The sequence below is a fragment of the Bos grunniens genome, chromosome 8 (assembly GCF_055505025.1).
Source record: "Bos grunniens cultivar Pamir isolate PY7600 chromosome 8, Bosgru_T2T1.0, whole genome shotgun sequence".
Taxonomy (NCBI): domain Eukaryota; kingdom Metazoa; phylum Chordata; class Mammalia; order Artiodactyla; family Bovidae; genus Bos; species Bos grunniens.
In genome coordinates this window covers 16,921,406-16,945,729 of record NC_141172.1, presented here as the reverse complement: position 1 = coordinate 16,945,729, position 24,324 = coordinate 16,921,406, and the positions used below count along the sequence as shown (strand labels likewise).

General features: G+C 39.5%; 1 protein-coding gene across 8 annotated transcripts in view; it reads right to left on the bottom strand.

Annotated features, from left to right (window-relative positions):
- Nucleotides 1-24,324, bottom strand: part of LOC147366710 (uncharacterized) — a 1,020,409-nt gene that overhangs the window by 403,483 nt on the left and 592,602 nt on the right. Inside the window, exon 7 of one of the 8 annotated variants that reach the window (XR_015168965.1) lies at nt 5,380-6,040. The exons of the other annotated variants lie outside the window; for them this stretch is intronic. The gene's annotated coding sequence lies outside the window, so the exon portion shown is untranslated. Of the gene's footprint in view, nt 1-5,379; nt 6,041-24,324 lie in introns of those variants that run through there. 8 annotated transcript variants of the gene reach the window in all.

The window sequence follows — 24,324 nt, the reverse complement described above, 5'->3', positions numbered from 1 at the left end:
ACTGTTTAAAAGGACACAGTCAATGTAAGGTTGAACTACACAAAATTGCCAGTATATGATCTTTGTGACCTGAAACATAGAAATTTAATATAGATGCTTTTGAACTGTGGTGTCGGAGAAGACTCTTGAGATTCCCTTGGACTGCAAGGAGATTCAACCAGTCCATTCTAGAGGAGATCAGCCCTGGGATTTCTTTGGAAGGAATGATGCTAAAGCTGAAACTCCAGTACTTTGGCCACCTCATGCGAAGAGTTGACTCATTGGAAAAGACTCTGATGCTGGGAGGGATTGGGGGCAAGAGGAGAAGGGGACGACAGAGGATGAGATGGCTGGATGGCATCACTGACTTGATGGGCATGAGTCTCAGTGAACTTCGGGAGTTGGTGATGGACGGGGAGGCCTGGTGTGCTGCGATTCATGGGGTCGCAAAGAGTCGGACACGACTGAACTGAACTGAACTGAGTCTAATATTTGCTAAGTGCTCACCTAGGATCTATCAGTCTCTTGAAGACTCTAAGTGAAAACTCTGAGTGAAAGTCACTCAGTCATGTCTGACTCTTTGCGACCCCATGGACTACACAGTCCATGGAATTCTCCAGGCCGGAATACTGGAGTGGATAGCCTTTCCCTTCTCCAGGGGATCTTCCCAACCCAGGGATCAAACCCAGGTCTCCCGCATTGCAGGTGGATTCTTTACCAACTGAGCCACAGGGGAAGCCCGAAGACTCTAAAGACATTATCAAATACAATTTAAGATTTACAAGCTAAATCTCAGATCTTACAGGGAGGAAACCAGAGATCTAAGGGTCTGGGTGAATACCGCAGGAAAGAAAGCTACTAATAAATTATAACCTCTCTGGTTCCAAAGCTGGAGAATTTTGATACATTGAGCAATTAAGCAGAAAATAGCCACTCTGAAATGTTGTTGCTTAGTCGCTAAGTCATGTCTGACTCTTTGCTATCCCATGGATTGTACAGTCCACCAGGCTCCTCTGTCCATGGAATTTCTCAGGCAAGAATACTGGAGTGGGTTGCCACCTCCTTCTCCAGGGGATCTTCCTGACCCAGGGATGAACCTGCCTCTCCTGCACTGGCAGCTGCATTCTTTACCACTGAGCCACCCGGGAAGCCCACTAGGAAATTAGATAACAAACAGAAGATGGCTTGGATCAGGAGACCTAGTAAATGGAGACCCAAACCCAAAGTCCACAGGATTTGCATCCTAATTATCTTCTCTGTTTCTGTTCTCTACAATCTGCTTATCTCTACTCCTCTGCCTTCACCAGCCTCTATTCCATTTACTCTCTTTCCCCACCACTGTCTTCTTTTTGCAATCATGAAGAAACAGATACATAAAGGTTGGTGCAGCACAGGTAAGACTATGTAGCAATGAGCTACATTTTGTAGAATCACATTTAAGATATGGAAGAACATTCTGGCTCTATGAAGTGAAAAATAAAAATTTACAAGGTAAGAGTTGTTGATCAAACATCTGTCAAGTATCTGGAAAATGTCTAAAATGGTAATCTAACAGTCATCTCTGAGGAGATAGATACTTCTGATTTCCTGATTATTTCCTTAGTTTTCTACTGCTTTTGTAATAAAGTAAAAACATAATACTGTTATTTTCAAATCATCTAATTTTATATCCCTGTTTCTGAAAGCAACATCTTAGAAATATAGCTCATTCAAAAGGAGGCATTTTCAATCCTTTTTTGTATAGTATTCCTAGAGTCCTTGTTTTAGAGGACTATGCTCCCTTACTATATTTTAATTCTTTAAAAACAAGTTTTTCTTAACTGCTTAAAAAGTCTCTTCCAGTATTTTTAAAAACTACTGTAAAAATTTTCATCTTTCCTCTCTTGTCCCTCTCCCACCCACCAAAATAATTCTTCTTTGTGTCATTCATTTGAATCCCTGGTCCTTTCGGAAAGGAAGAGACTAGATACGGTTTATAAATCCAGTTAGCACAATGATTTCTTGAGTAGGACTATTAGCCCTGCCCTTTCAGGTGTCACTATCTATTTTTTTTTTTTTTTTAACAAGCTATCGATCTCCCCCAAGAAAGTGGAGATAGAGATCAAAACGCAGCTAAGAAAATGAAGAAAGCGAGAGAAAATAAACTGGAAAGAAAAGCAGACCTAGGACAGTATTAAAATGGAAAGGAAGATAAAATTCTTAGAATAATAGACCTGTGAGGGACCTTGAGAGGTCACAGCGTCTCAGCATGTCTTTTAGGTAGACAGATATTCTGTAGTAGTCCCTCCTGCAATCTGTCTTGGTTCATGTATTGTTACTGTAATGCCCTACTCTATCCTTGACCTTCTCATCAAAGATTTTTACTTGCTATAACTCATCAACGATTGATAATATAAGTTGGTGAATTTGGTGGTTTTTATTCACGGAAGAGAAAAATCCTTTTTGTTCCTTTAAGGAAGAAAAGACAGAACATAGGGGACATCTGATTACTTGGCCCCCATGTCAACCCTTGAGGAAGTTTCCCTCCATAGGGCTGCTCTCATCTGACCCCGCAGAGTTAGGTTGATGAATCAGGCTGCTAAGTTTTACTGCAATCCCCTCCTTCACAGCAGAGAATTCTCCTCCTTCAGCAACAGCACAGGGAGGATTAGTGCCCAGATCCTCTGATCCCTAGTCTGGTGTACTGCTCACACATCATCTCTGGGCTAATCCTGAGATCTTGCTGCACCTCACTTTTCGACTGAATGAAATAGTATGTGGAGCCCATGGGGTGTACTGACATTCCTCACTAGAAAAACTATACTTTCTTTTATCAATAAAGAAAGACTCTGATCTTATGTATGAAGCATTGTTCTCTCATAGGCATTTCACAATAAACATAATAAAGATTTTAGTTATTTTAAGATATTCTACAAGCAAAAGCCCTATAAAACCTACTACAGTTTTAAATTTAGGAGGAGACTCAAGGGATGAGAATTCAATCTCTATGTTGGGAAGATCCCTTGGAGGAGGAAATGGCAACCCACTCCAGTATTCTTGCCTTGAAAATTCCATGGACAGACCAGTCTGGTGGGCTATAGTCCACGGGGGTCGCAAAGAGTCAGACACGACTGAGTGACTGAGCGCATACACACAAATAATTCCTATTGTAGGAGAAATCTCACAAAATCTCATTAGGAAAGGGTCAAGTCTCTCATATTATCCCCAAACATTATTTTGCTATATTTGAATGTTATAACCTTATGATTTCATTGAAATCAGTGTGCTCTTAAAGAATATAGAACACATGGTCATTTATCTATTATGTCTATATCATCTGTACCTCATTTTGAAAAAAGCATGTATGGCATCTAAATAGTTAAATAATTATCTAATTCAGGAAAACATTACAGAGTAGAAATGGCTTTGAAAACTAAAAAAGTCCTTGTATTCTTTGCATGTTAGCCTTCAAATATGAAATGAAAGAGTTATCCCTGTTGAGTATGTCACAGCATCTGGAGAAATGCATCAAGTAGTGTTCAAGTCACTATTAACTTCAACATAATATATATTAACCAGCTTTAAAATTCCACACAATACACTATACAGGATAATTCAAGGGAAATGCATGAATTTATAGCTGTATTTATAACTTGGGGTTTTTTAATATCTTATAAATAATAAGTATGAAATTCTTAAATCCCTCAATAGAAATACAACCTTATAACGGTACACTTGTCATGCATTATACTTCATGCAATTCTCATCACCATCTCATTAGGATGGTTTCCATTCATATCAATCATATACTTTTATAATAAATTTATTGCATCAGAAAAAAAGTTCTTATCCCATTACACTTATAACTCACAAGCTATTAGAGAAATTGATGTGGAAGAGGGGAGTCCACGTATATTTATTCCACCTATCTTCAGAGACTTTGGAATTTTGCTAAGTTTTCTCTTAAATATTTCTAACATGTGAAAACATCCAAGGTATTTCCCCAGGCCCTTCCTTTTTACATTGGTCACGTACTCTCTGGCACAGAATAACAGCCACACTCTCCTAGTGAGGTTTTGTGATATTTCTTCTACAATAGGAAGTATTTGTGTGTATGTGCTTAGTCACTCAGTCATGTCCGACTCTTTGCGACCCTGTGGACTATAGCCCACCAGGCTCTTCTGTCCATGGAATTTTCAAGGCAAGAATACTGGAGTGGGTTGCCATTTCCTCCTCCAGGGGATCTCCCCAACACAGGAATCAAACTCTCATTCCTAGAGAGTTCTCCTGCATTGGCAGGCAGATTCTTCACCACTATACCACCTGGTGCAATATGAAACAAAGTGATATGAAAAAAAACAAAAACAAAAAGCTTCCATTTCACACACAGAGCTATATAGCTTAAGTGACATTCTCAAGGGAGCAATGTCATATAAATTACGGGTTTATTTACTGTTCCGTTCAGTTCAGTCGCTCAGTTGTGTTAGACTCTTTGCAACCCCATGAACTGCAGCACACCAGGCCTCCCTGTCCATCACCAACTCCCAGAGTTCACTCAAACTCACATCCATTGAGTCAGTGATGCCACCCAGCCATCTCATCCTATGCCGTCCCCTTCTCTTCCTGCCCCCAATCCCTCCCAGCATCAGTCTTTTCCAATGAGTCAACTCTTCGCATGAGGTGGCCAAAGTATTGGAGTTTTGGCTTTAGCATCATTCCTTCCAAAGAACACCCAGGACTGATCTCCTTTAGAATGGACTGGTTGGATCTCCTTGCAGTCCAAGGGACTCTAGAGAGTCTTCTCCAACACCACAGTAAGTAATTCTTTAATCATGAACATCCTGCTAAGGGCATTCTGCATATAACAGTCCTTCCTTAAAGCATTTATTTACCCAGGAGTCCAGTCAATGAGATTGGACCCACTCACATCCTTTTCTTTCTAAGGGTGTCTCTCTGGTAAAGAGTGAATTGATAGCAGGGTACCTACTATAATACCTTCCTCCCGCAGGGTATTTAGTAATATACAAGTCCTTTTTTTATTCCTCCTGTTTTTGCTATCTTTCTCTCTTTCCCAGAGAAATGCTATTCAAAAGTTTCCAGCCATATTTATGCCAGGCAATTTCATTTACAAGTCACTTCGGAGCCAATTTCCTTTGTTCTTGTGAGAATTATCTGAATGGTCTATCTGACAGTGAAACTAAAATGAAAGTAGATAACAATGTTCTGAGTAATAGATATAAGGAAACTTATTTGGGTTTTTTTTTTTTTAAACGGCATTGGGGTAAGTTAGTCAAGATACATTAATTATCTTGAAGAAGCAGGGGAAAAGGCGCATCTGTTCTCTCATAGAAAGCATACTTCTGGTGAAATGAGATAATATCTAACGAAAGCTGGTATCTTCAAGAAGGTACTCATCATGAGAACAGTAAGGACAGATATATTTTTATTTCAAAAAGTGGTGAAACTGAGACTTTTTTTTCTGACTGAAGAACATTAGCACTGCAGGAACACTCTAGCTGTGACTATGCACATGGAAATGAAAGAAAATATGCATTTATAAGATCCCACTCTAATAGAGGCAAGAGACAGCAGTAGCTATACTAACACTGAGCAAGGTCTCTTCTTGCTCCTTCTCTAGATCTTCAGTAGCAATGTGCCCTCACAGTGTCTTCAGGAAAAAGGCACCAACATCAAATTGTGCAAACATTAATTTAGCAGGAGTGGCAGCAGCTGCAGAATTCCTCTCTTTGAGCTATTAGCAAAGGACTGTCCCTTGCACATGTTAGGCTGTGGCAAGCTCCTAATCATAGTGATGGGAGGATCCCTGCATTCAGAAGATGTACCCAAGTCCTAGAACAAGGCAAATGGAGGAACACTGATTTGGCTTTGAGTATGGCCTGGCTGTGGAAAACCAGCAATCATGGCAGAAAGGGCAGTGCCTGCTGCACCACCAGTGGATCAGACACGTCTGCTCACGTTCCAGCTTGTGGCTGCCTTAAGCTTCAGCTGCAGCACCTCATTTGGTAGCCTACCATTGGCTCTCAGACAGCAGCGGTGGCATCTTCATTGTACAGGCTTGAGTCTGACAACAAAAGGACAAGCATCAAGTCCAGGTTGATTCTGACAAAGAAAAGACAAAAAAAGAAAAAGAAAAGAAGGAAGGAAGAGACGGAAAGAAAAAGAGACAGCCATGTTGGAATAATGATGGGAGAAGGAATTCTGGAACAGAACAAAAAGATTTCCCTATACTGGCAAAAATATGATAAAGAAACATTATGTTAATCTTCTTATCCAGGCAGGACCATGACATACAGGAGTCCAGGTTTGAAAAATGTGAACGATGCCCTTTAACTTGTGCAATTATCAGACTAGCTCCAGATTGATGAACTATAGAATCTAGATGCACAAAGAAAACACCGAGTATTCTAATTTACATGAATTAGGATTAATATATTTTGATTTAGCCAACATTTACTATCTGCCTATCTCAACCTCTGCTGTTGTTGTTCAGTCACCCAGTCATGTCCGACTCTTTGTGACCCCATGGACCTCAGCAAACCAGGCCTGAAGTGTGCCCAAGTTCATGTCCTTTGCATTGGTCTTGCCATCCTGCCATCTCATCCTTTGATGCCCTCTTCTCCTGCCCTCAATTTTTCCCAGCATCACGGACTTTTCCAATGAGTCAGCTGTTCACATCAGGTGACCAAAATACTGGAGTTTTAGCTTCAGCATCAGTCCTTCCAATGAGTATTCAGGGTTGATTTCTCTTAAGACTGACTGGAGGAGAGAATGGCAAACCACCCCAGTATACCTGCCGTAGAAATCTCATGAACTGTATAAAAAGAACCTTTGCCGTAGCTTAAGTTAATTAAGAAGGGGGAGTCCTGACTCCCAGCCAGATGACTTATCATGTTGAAATAGAGCAGATGTTCAGGGAATTGTATTCCATAACTGTACTTGTTCAACTCTCATTAAGATAAAGTTTCAAAGAACTGCTTGGTCTACTAAGATTTTCTTGTACTTGCATTGTTCTTGGTATTTGTCAGTCTGGATATATTATGATTTTACAAACTAAACCACATTTATATCCATATTTATATTGCTATCAATCAACTCATATGCATTTTAAAATGTTTTACTTTTATGTTATGTTTACTATATTATCAACAAATATCGACTATACTGATTGATAAAGGGGACACATGTTGATCCTACTATATTTCCAACACTCCTATTCCAGCTTGTGATTACCAATTGTTATGGGGAAACGATGACTGAGCACCTTTCACTGCATGAATCTCATGCCAGGTTTTTACTTCTTCCTCTTCCCCTTCTCTCTAGAAACACAAACTTTCTCATCAATATTCTTACTATTATAAATATCAATCTACACAAATTAATATTAAAACAGAATGTAATAAGACATGCAGACAAGTAAAAACACATTAACATTCTTCCCCACTATAAGGAAATAATTACCTTAAAGCTTAAACATTTTAATGCTCAATTTTCCACCTCTAGACTTAACTTTATTACATTGGTTAACTTTGGTTAACTAGGTAATCATGGAGAGAAAAAAAAAAAGCTTGCTAGTGTCCAATATTCTTGTGATGGTCCTTCAGATCTCTGAAATTCATAAAAACTGAGATATTAAAAAGAGAATTGTTACCCCAACTCCAATCTGAGCTGGTTGGAAAATATCTAGACGTGGAATTAATTATGGATGCCGCAAAGACTCTAGAACAGAAGTCATCAAAAACCTCTAATTTCTACTTTCCAAGTTTGTTTCTGGCACCATTTTTAAACTAAATTCTCAGAAACATCCCAATGCTAACATATTTAGAAATGCTAGATAAAATATAACAAATATCCTTCCAAATGCATAACTGAACTAACTAGAAAGTAAGGAGAGTCTCCAGAGAGTAGAATTCAAAAGAGAGATAGGAATCAGAATGGCAGGCTGATGCTGATGCCAAGGATGCCCTAAGGGAGCTTGTCAATGTCAGTAACCAAGAAGTTTAGGTTTTAATGGTTGTGCCCAGAACAGCAGAAATGACCTTGAGCCCAAGCAAGGTGATGTGTGAGAACAGAGTTTACATCAAAAGGACAGGAATGGAGTGGCACTGTTCCCCTATTCAAAGCTAGACTAGAAAAGACCCATGAGAAAAGGGATTAGTTGACAAGAAAACTTGTCTATCTTAGCCTCTAGTCTGCTAGGAAAAGTTAAAGGTCTACCCTGAGAATTTAACATTTCAGAAATTCCCCGACTCATGCATGCTAAATTTCTTCACTCATGCCTGACTCTTTTGTGATCCTGTGGACTGTAGCCCACCGGGCTTCTCTATCCATGGGACTCTCCAGGCGAGAATACTGGAATGGGTTGCCATTTCCTCCTCCAGAGGACATTCCTGAATCAGGGATGGAACCGCAGTCTCTTACCTTCCTGCTTTGGCAGGTGGGTCCTTTACCACCGGTGCCACCTGGCAGATTTGGCGATTTTTATGGAAAGTGAACATTAAAAAGTAGCACACGTTAGGTTAGTCTTTAGTTGGTAGTTTCTCGGGGCCACTGGCAGAAACTAAGTTCTTTCTGGAATGCTCATCTTCATTTCAGGCCTTGTGAGTGTTCCCATTAGATCTTCAGCATATATGAACTCACAATACCATAAAACCGAAACACACATGAGGAAAGAAGCTGCCCCAAGAGGATGAGCAGAAAAATAAAGAGCACAGTTAGATCTCAAAGAAATGAAGATAATATAATCACCAGGAAAAAAAAAAAAACCTAAAACAATGTCTATGTATATTTAAATGTTTGGGTTAGTATAAGTTATCAAAACTTGCCAGAGGAATATAATATTAAAAATGACAACCAGGCTCATATGAGAAAAATTAACCAGATGTTCTAGGCATAAAAATATAAAAAAACACCATTAAAACAGAATGTGCATATTAGATACGACTAAGAGATAAATACTGAATTGTAATATAGATAGTAGAAATTCACAAACTATCTCAGAGGAACAAAGGAATGGAAAATATGAAAGACACATAAAGGCAGATAAATCTCATTTGAGTTAAAGAAGAATGGAAAGCCTAGGGGGAGAAAAGATACCAGCTGATAACTTTCTATAACTGATGAAACATGTGACTATGCAGATTCAGCTAGAAGAATGAATTCTAAACGGGGCAAATACATGTAGACATATCAGATTAAAGTGGCCAATCATCAAAAAGAAAGAGATTTTAAAAGTCACCAAAAAGATAAAAGACCACCTGTATAATGACACCTTACACACATACACACACACATACACAAAAGGGGTTTCTGTAATCTATATAAATGTTGATCAAAGTATGCTTTTCTGAGGTGAGCTTGAGAAAATCACAGTTGCTTTCCTCCCAGGAGGAGTCTCTTGATACATGAATAACAAAACTCCTAAAGTCACCATAGATTAAATGTTTCTGTTTTGTATACTCCTGTGGGATCCTCATAAGTATGTACCTGAGGGTTCTACATCTTAGGCCTCTTCGTTTGATCTTCCACATGATAAAGTGATAATGCACCCTGTTTATGGATGAAAAGCCATGCCTAGGTGCCTGCCCATACATCAGAGCCATTCTCTCTTGAATTGCCCTTGATGTAGGTGCCAGTGAAGTCAGATCATTTGGAGCCATCTAAATGCTATGATGTAAGTTTAAAGGCCAGCTATGGTCATCCTCATGGGTAATTATCTGTGTATCAGCAATTATATCATTTTTTCTTCCTCTGTGTCTCCACCAGAGGACTGAGACCCCATTCCTCCCCACATTAAGCCACATCAGGAGGTACTCCTAAAGAATGTGTTTCATTGGCTTTTTTGTGAACATTTCTCAAATGGAATGGTAGGTTTAAATTAGATAATATCACATAAAACACCCAGCAGATGCAGTGGTAAAGAATCTGCCTGCCATAGTGGGAGATGGAAGAGACGTAGGTTAAAGCCCTGTATCTGGATAATCCCCTGGAGGAGGAAATGGCAACCCACTCCAGTATTCTTGCCTGGAGAATCCCATGGACAGAAGCCTGGTGGCCTACAGTTCATGGGGAATCAAAGAGTGAGACATGACTATTCAACTGAGATACGACACGAGAACATAAAACACCTAGTTAGTATCAGTTCAGTCGTGTCCGACTCTTTGTGACCCCATGAATCGCAGCACACCAGGCCTCCCTGTTCATCACCACTCCCGGAGTTCACTCAAACTCATGTCCATGAGTCAGTGATGCCATCCGACGATCTCATCCTCTGTTGTCCCCTTCTTCTCCTGCCTTCAATCTTTCCCAGCATCAGGGTTTTTTCAAATGAGTCAGCTCTTCGCATCAGGTGGCCAAAGTATTGTAGTTTCAGCTTCAACATCAGTCCTTCCAATGAATATTCAGGACTAATTTCTTTAGGATGGACTGGTTGGATCTCGTTGCAGTCCAAGGGACTCTCAAGAGTCTCCACCAACACCACAGTACAGACCCAGAAGTGTTCTTGGCACTCATTTGTCTCCTTCCATGGTAGAAGTGGCAGATTAGAGTCTCCTATAATTTTGTAATATTATGTATCATCTCTGAACTTCAGTTTTGCCACTTGTAAAATGGGTATAATACCTGTCTTATGGGACACAGCTCCCCTGGTTGAAACTTCCACTGCTCTCAAAATAAGCATCAAATTCCATTGTCCTAAATTAAGAACCTTGATTTTTTTTTCTTTCTGATTTCCTCTTTATATACATCTAGCATCAGTCCCCTACTCCCATTCTTCATCTGGTCAAGGTAAAATATTTGTTTTTCCAAAATAAGCAATGTGCTCTCAGCATATCCTTTTGCCTAAAATACTTCTCTCTTTAATCCATCACACACCTACTTCCTATCCATACTCCTGTTCTCAATTTATGTGTCACTATTTCCTGTATGCCTCTCCTAACCCCCATCCATCTTTAGATTAAACACCTCTCCTGTGTACTAACTTTAAAACCCTGTGCAAACTCGTATAATTAACATTTTTTGCAGGTTTGCAATATTGAGTTTGTGTGTCTATATCTCCCGATAGACTTTAAAATTCTACAGGGCAGGAATTATAGTTATATTATTGTTGTAACAAAATAGCTACAGCACAGATTTTAGCAAATTGCAACAATTTATTAACATCTGTTGAATAAAAATAAGTAGGTTTGTGATGACTTTTATTAATGATGATTATAACTGAGGATCAATAGCTAATGATAATAGACTACCTTAAAATAACAATTACTCTCAATCAGGTGTGTTTTAAAGACACCCCACACACCCTTTCTTTTAGGTACTATTATTATTATTTCCATTTTATGAATGATATAGGAATGATATAGCACTGAGGCACAGAGTGGTAAAGATATTGCACAAGACATATGTGAATTAGTGGTGAAGCCAAGATTTGAACTTGGGTCTACCTAGCCACAGAATCTAAGTTTTACAATGCCTGCATTGTATCCAATAAATACTGGCCCCCTTTCAGTTGCCTTTCTTCTTCACCACTCCTGTCTCTTTCGGAGCTTCCTTCTCTCTTAGGCAGTCCAAGGATCTCATATTTTAATAATAGAGTACAAAGCAATCCTATCAATTCCCGCCCCCCCCCCCGACCACACATACACACACAAAAGCCTCTTTTATGTGGATGAACAATGTGATAGCTGACTAATCAACCTGATGTTGGTTAGTGGAGCAAACCCCTTGATGTCTGGCTGAAGCCCTGCCATTTATTTTGCATGGCTAAAGGAAATTTGGATGGTATATTTTGTTGTGAATCCCGCAAGAGGTAACACAGTAAAATAAAAATCTGTAAAAGACTGAGTGGGAAGACCACCTGTGGAATTCTATAAAGTCTTTTAGCCAAAGCCTGTGACATGGTAAAGAATCAGTATGGAATTCCAACCTCCTAATTACTTTGAGGATAGCACACACTGTCACCCGTGTCCACGGGCCCAGGGAGAGTTTTCCTGGAACCTCGGCAAGGATTAGGAAGCTCTGGAAGCCCAGTAATTGCTCTACACAGTGGACCACGCCACCTCATTATCCTCTGAAGCTTATTGAAGTTACATATGCAACAGGAGCTGCTTGAAGGATGAATCAAATAAACTTGTCCTTGGAGAGATCATACATATGTATTAACCAAGACTTTAAAAAAGACTTTGATAGCAGCAAACTACCAGGTTGAATTGTAGATGAATTCGTGAGTAGAAAGAATTTAATCTTTTTTATCATCACTCACAAGGCAAGATTAAAACTAGAGCGAAGGTAAGTAATCTTAGCAATTAATTACCTCATCTTTACTAAAATATTTTCTTCATTTAATACACATTTATGTCTCATGATAATGCAGTGTTTTAAAAGGTTGTATAAAAGGTGTTGTATGCAAAAAAGAAAAAGCTATTACTTAATAAACATGACTATTCATAAAAGACCAACAAAGTGCAACTAAATAAAAACCTTGCATCTAAACTACAAATGGAAAGAATCTGAGCAACAAGTTTAAGGTGGAAAGAATAGGAAAAGAAAATGAATTTGAGCTCCTTGAGAATAGGGAAAGTATTGTCTTCACAATATCTATTCTAAGTTCAACAAGTCATTTAGTAGATGCTCAATATACGCTGACTGGATTGAATTGCTTATTGAACAGAACTGGAAATCACAGAAGGAAAAGAAGGGGGACTACTCTCAAAAGGCACTGTTAGTCCTTTATATGAGTGCTCCAAAATTAGAGAGCATGGGCCAAAAGATGCCTACCACTTCTTTTGTAAATAAAGTTTTATTGGAACATACTGAAACAGAGTCATGCAAGTTTGTGTGTGAGCTGCATCTGCTTTCACACTACCCTGTGGCCCAGTCAACAGTACTTACTTCTGGTCTTTTACTCTCTGTTTGTTACAAGAAAATGCATACTATTTGGTCCTTTATAGGGCCAATCCCTGCCCTATATATTAATTGTGAAATGAAGAGAATTGCCATAATCTTCCACTATAAATCTTCCCAGCATCATCAGTTTCAGCTTGGTTTATATTAGAAAACTTATGTGACCTTAAAAAATACCAATGGGCTAATGGGACAAGATATGGATGGAAAAAATAGTCAAAAGCATACAACAGTCATATTAAAAAATTCTGAATTCATACAGTTCTGAGTATGAGATGTGTGAGTGGTGAGATCTGGGGCTTAACTTCTAAGAATCCATTTTCTTTTTCAGAAAATAGGGATGAAAATGTTCATTTCATAGCATTGTCAGGAGGATAAAATGAAATAACATATTTGGAGCGCCTGGTTGGTAATGTGTTCAATAAATATGTTTTATGGTTTCATAAGACCAGCTAGTTAGTTAAACTTCACTTTCTGGCCTCTCTCCAATGGTATTAAAGAAGTAGGAACTGACAAGCTGTTTCAAAGTCCCCATCTAAAAGTAAAGGTGAATGTTTCCATGTTGGCTCCTAATCTTCTGCAGTCCTTAATAATAACAGTAATAACAGTAACAACCTAATAAATCTATCAAAAAGGAGTCCAAGTGCTTTGTTACAAAGGCCCTTGGATTTGAAGTTAGGGAATTAACCTAGTTCCAATGTTAAAATATCAAGTATCAAAAGGAATTAGAAGGCAGGCTTTCTCTATAAAAACATCAGAAAAATAACTGAAATTAAAAAGGTGCAGTATTGCAATAAGAATAGATAAATGGTTTAATGGAAGAAAAGCAGTAAGTGTTTGAGTGTGTGTGTGTGTTCAGATCAATAAGAAAAACTGGGCATACAATACAGGGACTGCTGACAAATGACTAACCCCTTGGAGAAAAAATAAAGTTATATGCCAAACTCATTACGTACATAAAACTAAATTCCATGTAGGTTAAAGAGTTATTGTTTTAATAATAAAATAACAAAAAGCATTAGAATAAAATACAATGTATATTTATATGAGAATATGGAGGACCTTCCAAAGGAAATAAAACCCTCCAGAACAATAAAAGAAAAAGGTAACATATCTGTTTGAATGAAAACTGAATCCTTACATGCAACTACAAAAATTCCAAGTAAAATTAAAGGATAAGTTATGTAACAGAGGAAACTTTTTGGAATATGTACAAACCACAAAGGTTTACGGTCAAGAATATATTGAAAAAGGTGGGACTCAAATCAAGATGTTGAAGTAAAAGGACATGGAACTCACCCTCATGAAGACATCAAAAATACATTTATAGGTGGAATAATTCTCACTGAAAACTAGCTGGAGACTAGCAGAAAAACTCCAGTATAACCAAGGCTGTAAGAAAGACCCACATGGAATCAGGCAGGAAGGGAGGGAACATGATCAGGTTGGAATCTGTGTCCTGGGCTGGGACTAGAAGGAAAAGGGATGTTACATGGGTGGAAACCCTCCGTGAGGAGTGAGGAAAGGGAGACACATATCGTGTGCCCTGGCTCCGGGTTCTGACAAATGGAAGATGAGTCCCCTTGGCAGGGTTGAAGGGCCAGTGGGACTAAGAGAATTACTGTGGGAAGCCTGGACTCCTGACGTGAACAGTGCACAAATGCTTGTGTTTGCCCAAAGCAGAGTGGAGAGGGTGGATTTAAATTATATGGGTGGCTAACGGGCTTTCTGCAACCATCTCAGTGCATACCCCAGTCTGAGCCGAGTGGATGTTCCAGCACTGCTTGCTGTACATGGCAGCTTCACACTGAAATGTGAGCTGCCACAAATGGGGAAAGACCTTGGCCATGAAGTGCTGAGGCAACTGAACCCCTCAGCAGCATCTGAGCAAGGAGTGGTTGGCCCCAGGTGGCATGCTGCACAGGTGGTATATCAGACACAGTCCAGCCCTCAAAGGGTTGCCAGACCCCCACAGCCTATGCCCCAACTTTTGGCAAATACCCATACTAACCCCTCTTGCTCTAGCACTGTTCTCTTCTGGGGCAAGTGTGCTGGTGCTGGGAGAGGGATGAGCAACACTTACAGCGAATTGAACCTGCTAAGACCCAACGCTCAGGGCTTCTTGGCCCACAGCTTAAGAAATGACCCCACCCCTGATATGGCAGTGATGACCACTGAGGAGAGGGGAAGGCCCATCTCATACATGGCTCTGGCCCTAACTCCTCTTGCTACCAAGACAGAGCTGCCAGAACATCCTGAAGAAAGATGTGACTTGTGCTCATGTCAAGTTTAGCTCTCCCACCAAAGCCACTGGGAACATGCAGACTATATAGGGATGTTCCCATAGGAGGATACCCATTCAAGGCTGCAACAGGTAACTGTTTAGGCTAATTTATACAGACAGAAAGTTAAGCCAAATAAGAAGATCGAGAAATCTGTCTCAATTAACCCAAGGGAAAATACCTAAAAACAAATAAATAAAACAGAAATAAATAACTTACCAGTAAAATAATTCAAACAATTGGCAATGAGAATGCTAACTGAAATTAGATAAAAGAATAGATGAATACAGTGAGAATTTTAACAAGAAACTGGAAAATATAAAAAAGAACTAGTCAGAACTGAAAGATACAATGGCTAAAATGGAAAACAGGCTAGAAATAATGAACAGTAGGGTAGGTGATACAGAACACATAAGCTATCTAGAAGATAGAATAATGGAAATTATCCAATCAGAACAGCAAAAAGACAAATTTTAAAATGAGAACATTTTAAGATATCTTTGGGATAACATCAAACTTACTTACTTACTTATTCACTTCATAGGTTACAAAAGTAGAAAAGAGAGAAGGAGGTTGAAAACATATGAAATGATAATAAAAGTTCCCAATCCTAAAAAGGAAACAGATATCCAGGAAAACAACCACAGAGGGTCCCAAACAACATGAACCCAAATAGACACACTCTAAGACATACTGCAGTGAAAATGGATAAAAGTAAAATAAACTGAAAATCCCATTTGCGGCAAGAGAAAATCAAAGATCCTATTCAAGGAAATCCTTATAAGTCTATCAGCTGATCTTTCTGCAGAAACTTTACAGGCCAGAGGAGAATAGCATGATATATTTAAAATTGACAACAACAACAAGGACCAAAAAAAAAAAAAAAAACAACCCTGCTGTATAGGACATATTATCCAGCAAGATTATCATTTAGAAGTAGAGGAGAGATAAAGAGCATCTCAGACAAGCAAGAACTAAAAGAATTTATTGATACTAGACTGATCCTAATATAAATGTTAAAGGATCTTCTTTAAATGGAAAACACTAACAAGAAGCAAATGTCTATAGGAAAGAAAAAATTAAAATAGGAGAGGTGAATATATATAGCAAATGCTGACAATCAACCGTTTGAATGTCCCACATAAACATTAAAACACAAAAAATTGGAAAATCAAGTAAAATTATAAAAATCAATAAAGGATAATCATGAAGTTATAAAATATGACATCCAAAATGCAAAGTGTGGGGGAAAAGAGTACAAAAAAATGTAGATCTTTTAGAAAGTGTTTGAATCTAAATGAATACTTGTAGAAAACAAATAAATATGTCAACATACATAAATCCTATGATAAACACAAATCAAAAAACTATAGCAGATACACAAAAATGAGACTATAACCATACTGCTAAAGAAAATAACCAAACCAAAAGAAAAGAAATATACCTATCAATAATTAATTTAAATAACAATGAATTAAATGCACCAATCAAAAGACAGAGTTTTGCCAAGAGAACGTACTGTTCATGGCAAACACCCTCCTCCAACAATACAAAAGACAACTGTATACATGGATATCAACAGATGGTCAGATTGATTTTATTATTTGCAGCTGAAGATGGAGAAGCTCTATACAGTCAGCAAAAACAAGACCAGGAGCTGACTCTGGCTCAGAATCATGAACTTCTTATTATAAAATTCAGACTTAAATTGAAGAAAGTAAAAAAAAAAACTTTTTTTGAAGAGAGTATGGAAAACCACTAGACCATTTGGGTATGACCGAAATCAAATCCTTTACAATTATACAGTGGAAGTGACAAACAGATTCAAGGGTAGACCAAACAGACAGAGTGCCTAAGAACTATGGATGGAGGTTCATAACATTGTATAGGAGGTGGTGAGCAAAACCATTCCAAAGAAAAACAAATGCAAAAAGGCAAGATGATTGTCTGAGGAGGCCTTAACAACTAGAAGACAAGAAGAAAAGTGAAAGGCAAAGGAGAAAAGGAAAGATATACCATCTGAAAGCAGAGTTCCGAAGAGTAGCAAGGAGAGCTAAGAAAGCCTCTTAAGGAACAATTCAAAGAAATAGAGGAAAACAATAAAATGGGAAAGACTGACTAGATATTTCTTCAAGAAAATTAGAAATACTAAAGGAACATTTCACGCAAAGATAGTCACAATAAAGGACAGAAATAGGACAGACCTAACAGAAGGAAAAGATATTAAGAAGAGGTGGCAACAATACACAGAACACCTATCCAAAAAAGTCTTAATGACCCAGATAACCATGATGGTGTGGTGACTCACCTCAAGTGGGCTTTAGGAAGCATTACTACAAACAAAGCCAGTGGAGGTGATGCAATTCCAGCTGAGCTATTTCATATCCTAAAAGATGATGTTGTTAAAGTGCTGTACTCAATATGCCAGCATATTTGAAAATTCAGCAGTGGCCACAGAACTGGAAAAGATCAGTTTTAATTCCAATCCCTAACAAGGGCAATGATAAAGAATGTTCAAACTACTGCACAGTTCAGTTCAGTTCAATTCAGTTCAATCACTCAGTCATGTCTGACTCTTTGCGACCCCATGAATTGCAGCACGCCAGGCCTCCCTGTCCATCACCAACTCACGGAGTTCACTCAAACTCACATCCACTGAGTCGCTGATGCCATCCAGCCATCTCATCCTCTGTCATCCCCTTCTCCTCCTGCCCCCAATCCCTCCCAGCATCAGGGTCTCTTCTAGTGAGTCAACTCTTCACATGAGGTGGCCAAACTATTGGAGTTTCAGCTTCAGCATCAGTCTTTCCAAAGAACACCCAGGACTTATCTCCTTTAGAAGGGACTGGTTGGATCTTCTTGCAGTTCAAGGGACTTTCAAGAGTCTTCTCCAACATCACAGTTCAAAAGCATTAATTCTTCGGTGCTCAGCTTTCTTCATAGTCCAACTCTCACATCCATACATGACTACTGGAAAAAACATAACCTTGACTAGATAGATCTTTGTTGGTAAAGTAATGTCTTTGTTTTTGAATATGCTATCTAGGTTGTTCACAACTAACCTTCCAAGGAGTAAGTGTCTTTAATTTCATGGCTGCAATCACCATCTGCAGTGATTTTGGAGCCCCCAAAAATAAAGTCTGACACTGTTTCCACTGTTTCCCCATCTATTTCCCATGAAATGATGGGACCAGATACCATGATCTTCATTTTCTGAATGTTGAGCCTTAAGCCAACTTCTTCAGTCTTTTCTTTCACTTTTATCAAGAGGCTTTTTAGTTCCTCTTCACTTTTTGCCATAAGGGTGGTGTCATCTGCATATTTGAGGTTATTGATCTTTCTCCCAGCAATCTTGATTCCAGCTTTTGCTTCTTCCAGCCCAGCGTTTCTCATGATGTACTCTGCATATAACTTAAATAAGCAGGGTGATAAAATACAGCCTTGACATACTCCTTTTCCTATTTGGAACCAGTCTGTTGTTCCATGTCTAGTTCTAACTGTTGCTTCCTGACCTGCATATAGGTTTCTCAAGAGGCAGGTCAGGTGGTCTGGTATTCCCATCTCTTTCAGAATTGTCCGGTTTGTTGTGATCCACACAGTCAAAGGCTTTGGCATAGTCAATAAAGCAGAAATAGATGTTTTTCTGAAACTCTCTTGCTTTTTTGATGATCCAGCGGATGATGGCAATTTGATCTCTCATTCCTCTGCCTTTTCTAAAACTAGGTTGAACATCTGGAAGTTCATGGTTCATGTACTGCTGAAGCCTGGCTTGCAGAATTTTGAGCATTACTTTACTAGCGTGTGAGATGAGTGCAATTGTGCGGTAGTTTGAACATTCTTTGGCATTGCCTTTCTTTGGGATTGGAATGAAAACTGACCTCTTCCAGTCCTGTGGCCACTGCTGAGTTTTCCAAATTTGCTGGCATATTGAGTGCCACACTTTCATAGCCTCATCTTTCAGGATTTGAAATAGCTCAACTGGAATTCCATCACCTCCACTAGCTTTGTTCGTAGTGATGCTTTCTAAGAGCCACTTGACTTCACATTCCAGGATGTCTGGCTCTAGGTCAGTGATCACACCATCATGATTATCTGGGTCGTGAAGATCTTTTTTATACAGTTATTCTGTGTATTCTTGCCACCTCTTCTTAATATCTTCTGCTTCTGTTAGGTCCATACCATTTCTGTCCTTTATCGAGCCCATCTTTGCATGAAATGTTCCCTTGGTATCTCTAATTTTCCTGAAGAGATCTCTAGTCTTTCCCATTCTGTTGTTTTCCTCTATTTCTTTGCATTGATCACTCAGGAAGGCTTTCTAATCTCTCCTTGCTATTCTTTGGAACTCTGCATTCAGATGTTTATATCTTTCCTTTTCTCCTTTGCTTTTCACTTCTCTTCTTTTCACAGCTATTTGTAAGGCCTCCTCAGACAGCCATTTTGCTTTGAATTTTCTCATTTCACATGCTCATTTCACTGAAGAAGTTGGCTTAAAGCTCAACATTCAGAAAACGAAGATCATGGCTTCTGGTCCCATCACTTCATGGGAAATAGATGGGGAAACAGTGGAAACAGTGTCAGACTTTATTTTTGGGGGCTCCACAATCACTTAAGATGGTGATTGTAGCCATGGAATTAAAAGACGCTTACTCCTTGGAAGGAAAGTTATGACCAACTTAGATAGTATATTCAAAAGCAGAGATATTACTTTGCCAACAATGGTCCGTCTAGTCAAGGCTATGGTTTTTCCAGTGGTCATGTATGGATGTGAGAGTTGGACTATGAAGAAAGCTGAGCATCGAAGAATTGATGCTTTTGAACTGTGATGTTGGAGAAGACTCTTGAGAGTCCCTTGGACTGCAAAGAGATCCAACGAGTCCATTCTAGAGGAGATCAGTCCTGGGTGTTCATTGGAAGGACTGATGCTGAAGCTGAAACTCCAATAGTTTGGCCACCTCATGTGAAGAGTTGACTCATTGGAAGAGACCCTGATGCTGGGAGGGATTGGGGGCAGGAGGAAAAGGGGACAACAAAACATGAGATGGCTGGATGGTATCACCGACTCAATGGACATGAGTTTCAGTGAACTCCAGGAGTTAGTGATGGACACGGAGGCCTGGTGTGCTGTGATTCATGGGGTCACAAAGAGTTAGACATGACTGAGCGACTGAACTGAACTATGGTGACCAATGAAGTTACCCAGAGTGGACTTCCTCACTTTGGCTGGACTCCACAAGGAACCAGAGCCTTGGTACCAGCAGTGGCCTCTGTGCCCATCCGCCTCTCAGGGAATGCAGATGAATTTGGGTATGTCTCTCCTGGTTTTCAAATCTCCCATATTGTTGCATTTCTGAGTTTTATTTGGTGGTGGAGCAGGTTACCTGACCCCCTCCCAGTAGGAAAGATACTGGGAAATTTGGTTGAAACATACCAAGAAATTCCCACCCAGGCAAAAGATCCTGGTTAGGAGGCTGGCTTAAAGATGCCAGGGGAATTACCCACTCAGTGGAAAGGTACTGGGTATGGGGAGCTTGATTGGAGAAAAAAAATCAAGGAATACCAGGGGCTTGGTTGAAAGATACTGAGGTCGCTCCATTGTAGAGGACTGAATGGTCTTGGCTGAGTGGTTGAGAGGCTTCTGGACACTTTTCCTCAGTTTGACTGCCATTATAGAATTTGTAAGGATAAAAGTGAGGAAAATACATGAGAGCTTTGCTCTGAAGAAAACAGACAAGACTCCTCCCGGCCGGTTTTGGTTTTCTCAGGTGACTGAGAAATTTACGGGAGTGGTGGAGATGTAGTTCTCATACTGTGCAGTGGTGCCATAGGGAAACCCACTTATTAATTAAAATACTTGCTCATCCAGGGGTTGCATATAAGAACTGGCCGTTCAGCAACCTGAGCAGACACAGTGGTCTTGGATTGCAGGAGGCAGAATCCAAGACACGTAAGATGAGCTGAAATGACTCTGGGGTGACTCCTGGAGGAATTAAGCTCACAAGCAGCACGTGGGGCACTACACAAGTTCACTAGTGACTTTTATCCCTGAACAAATTCAGCCTAAAATGGGAAAAAGAATCTCTCAAAAATAGAAATAAAGGGGTGTCAGAAAGCCAGCCTCTGACCAATACTAGCCAGATTCATGTATAATACATACGGAGCTTATAGTTGCAAGTACCTAGTTAACTGGATAACTTACACTAAAAGAGATCTCAACCTAAAATGGCCAAATTGGGGTTCTTTCAATATTCAATATTGATATTTTTGCACACACAATTAGAAAAGGCTGGCCATCCTTACTTTGGCTAGTATCTAGACGCTTCTAAAACAGGAAATGATAGAGCAACTTCTTCACAGGAAACCAAAAAGAAATTGCTTGAAACTTTACCAAAACTTCAAAAAGGTTGCTGGACCTTTGCTAGGTTTCAGGTCTAGTAGAACTGGGAAGTCACGTTTGGCATTTATGCCATTTGGCTTTTGATTTCTGGGCATCAATTTACCATCTTTTGGGGGCCCTCTTGCCACCTGATTTTTGATTTCTGAGCATCTCTTTGTCTTTTGTTTCATTTGGAGTGTGACTCCTGGCTGGTGATATTCTGGTTCAGTTTAGTTTTGTTGATTTGGTTTGAGAGCACAGACATCTGGTACAAACTGCTAATATAGGAATTGTCCACTCTAAGGTTCCACACTCCACCTGGGAACCCCTTTGGGGAAAAAAATGTCCTAAAAATATTAGATCTTTATTGACAAAGGATAGCAAAATGGACTGAAGTTCCCTTATGTCCAGGACTTCCTCCTGTAATCAACAGCCTGGAACTGATCAAACTAAGACCCATACTTCCCCAGAGGGACAATCCTTGCTGGAACCAATCTGCCCTTGTTATCAGGACCAAGTTGAACATTATCTGGTCTACATTTGGACTATAAAACTAGGGTCACAGAAAAATACAATTTTTGACAATGTGGTCACAATATTCTTTAAACTCCAGAGAAAGCTTAAAGAAAAAAAATTATCTCTTTAAGAATTCTTGCCCTGAGGAAATAACTCCTTCTATACCTTTAAACCATAGCTGTCCAGATCACTTATGTAGACCATCTCTAATTCCTGAAATCAAAAGGAAAAAAAAAAAAAAAGCCTTTTAAAATCTTATTCTAATCATTTGTTAAAACTAGTATTCATAACTAGTTTGGAAAACAAACTATAAACTAGTTTCCAAAACAAAGTTTGGAAAATAAAGCTATAGGAACTCTTGTGTCTATTTGGATATATGTATGTCTCAGTGTGCCTTTTTTTTTTTTTTGGATAATATTGCTGAGATCAGTTTGTAATTGAGCTCTAATCTAATTGGCCTTTTAAAAAAAAGTAAGCACTTACAATCAAATAATTCTAAATACAAGAGAAATTAACCTAAATGAATTTCAGGTTCACATGAACTGGAAAATATTCGGTATTAAATGCCTGATATTAATGTTTGTTTGTTGATCTAACTAATATAGACATGTCTACAGGACTGGAAGAGGTCAGTTTTCATTCCAATCACAAAGAAAGGCAATGCCAAAGAATGCTCAAACTACCACACAATTGCACTCATCTCACATGCTAGTAAAGTAATGCTCAAAATTCTCCAAGCCAGGCTTCAGCAGTACATGAACCATGAACTTCCTGATGTTCAAGCTGGCTTTAGAAAAGGCAAAGGAACCAGAGATCAAATTGCCAACATCTGCTGGATCATGGAAAAAGCAAGAGAATTCCAGAAAAACCTCTATTTCTGCTTTATTGACTATGCCAAAGCCTTTGACTGTGTGGATCACAATAAACTGTGGAAAATTCTGAAAGAGCTGGGAATACCAGACCACCTGACCTGCCTCTTGAGAAATCTGTATGCAGGTCAGGAAGCAACAGTTAGAACTGGACATGGAACAACAGACTGGTTCCAAATAGGTAAAGGAGTTCATTAAGGCTGTATATTGTCACCCTGTTTATTTAACTTATATGCAGAGTACATCATGAGAAACACTGAGCTAGAAGAAATACAAGCTGGAATCAAGATTGCCGGGAGAAATATTAATAACCTCAGATATGCAGATGACACCACCCTTATGGCAGAAAGTGAAGAGGATCTAAAAAGCCTCTTGATGAAAGTGAAAGTGGAGAGTGAAAAAGTTGGCTTAAAGCTCAACATTCAGAAAACGAAGATCATGGCTTCTGGTCCCATCATTCATGGGAAATAGATGGGGAAACAGTGGAAAGTGTCAGACTTTATTTTTGGGGGGCTCCAAAGTCACTGCAGATGGAGACTGCAGGCATGAAATTAAAAGACACTTGCTCCTTGGAAGAACCAATCCCACGTCCAAGGAGCCGTGGCTGCGTGGGCACAGGAGGGCCTAGAGGAGCTATCCAACGTTGAAGGTCAGGAAGGGCGGCAGTGAGGAGATACCCCGTGTCCAAGGTAAGGAGCAATGGCTGTGCTTTGCTGGAGCAGCCGTGAAGAGATAGCCCACGCCCAAGGTAAGAGAAATCCAAGTAAGACGGTAGGTGTTGCCAGAGGGCATCAGAGGGCAAACACACTGAAACCATACTCACAGAAAACTAGTCAATCTAATCACACTAGGACCACAGCCTTGTCTAACTCAATGAAACTAAGCCATGCCTGTGGGGCAACACTAGATGGGCAGGTCATGGTGGAGAGATCTGACAGAATGTGGTCCACTGGAGAAGGGAATGGCAAACCACACCAGTATTCTTGCCTTGAGAACCCCATGAACAGTAGGAAATGGCAAAATTATAGGATACTAAAAGAGAAACTCCCCAGGTCAGTAGGTGCCCAATATGCTACTGGAGATCAGTGGAGAAATAACTCCAGAAAGAATGAAGGGATGGAGCCAAAGCAAAAACAATACCCAAATGTGGATGTGACTGGTGATAGAAGCAAGGTCTGATGCTGTAAAGAGCAATATTGCATAGGAACCTGGAATGTCAGGTCCATGAATCAAGGCAAATTGGAAGTGGTCAAACAAGAGATGGCAAGAGTGAATGTCGACATTCTAGGAATCAGCGAACTAAAATGGACTGGAATGGGTGAATTTAACTCAGATGACCATTATATCTACTACTGCGGGCAGGAATCCCTCAAAAGAAATGGAGTGGCCATCAAGGTCAACAAAAGAC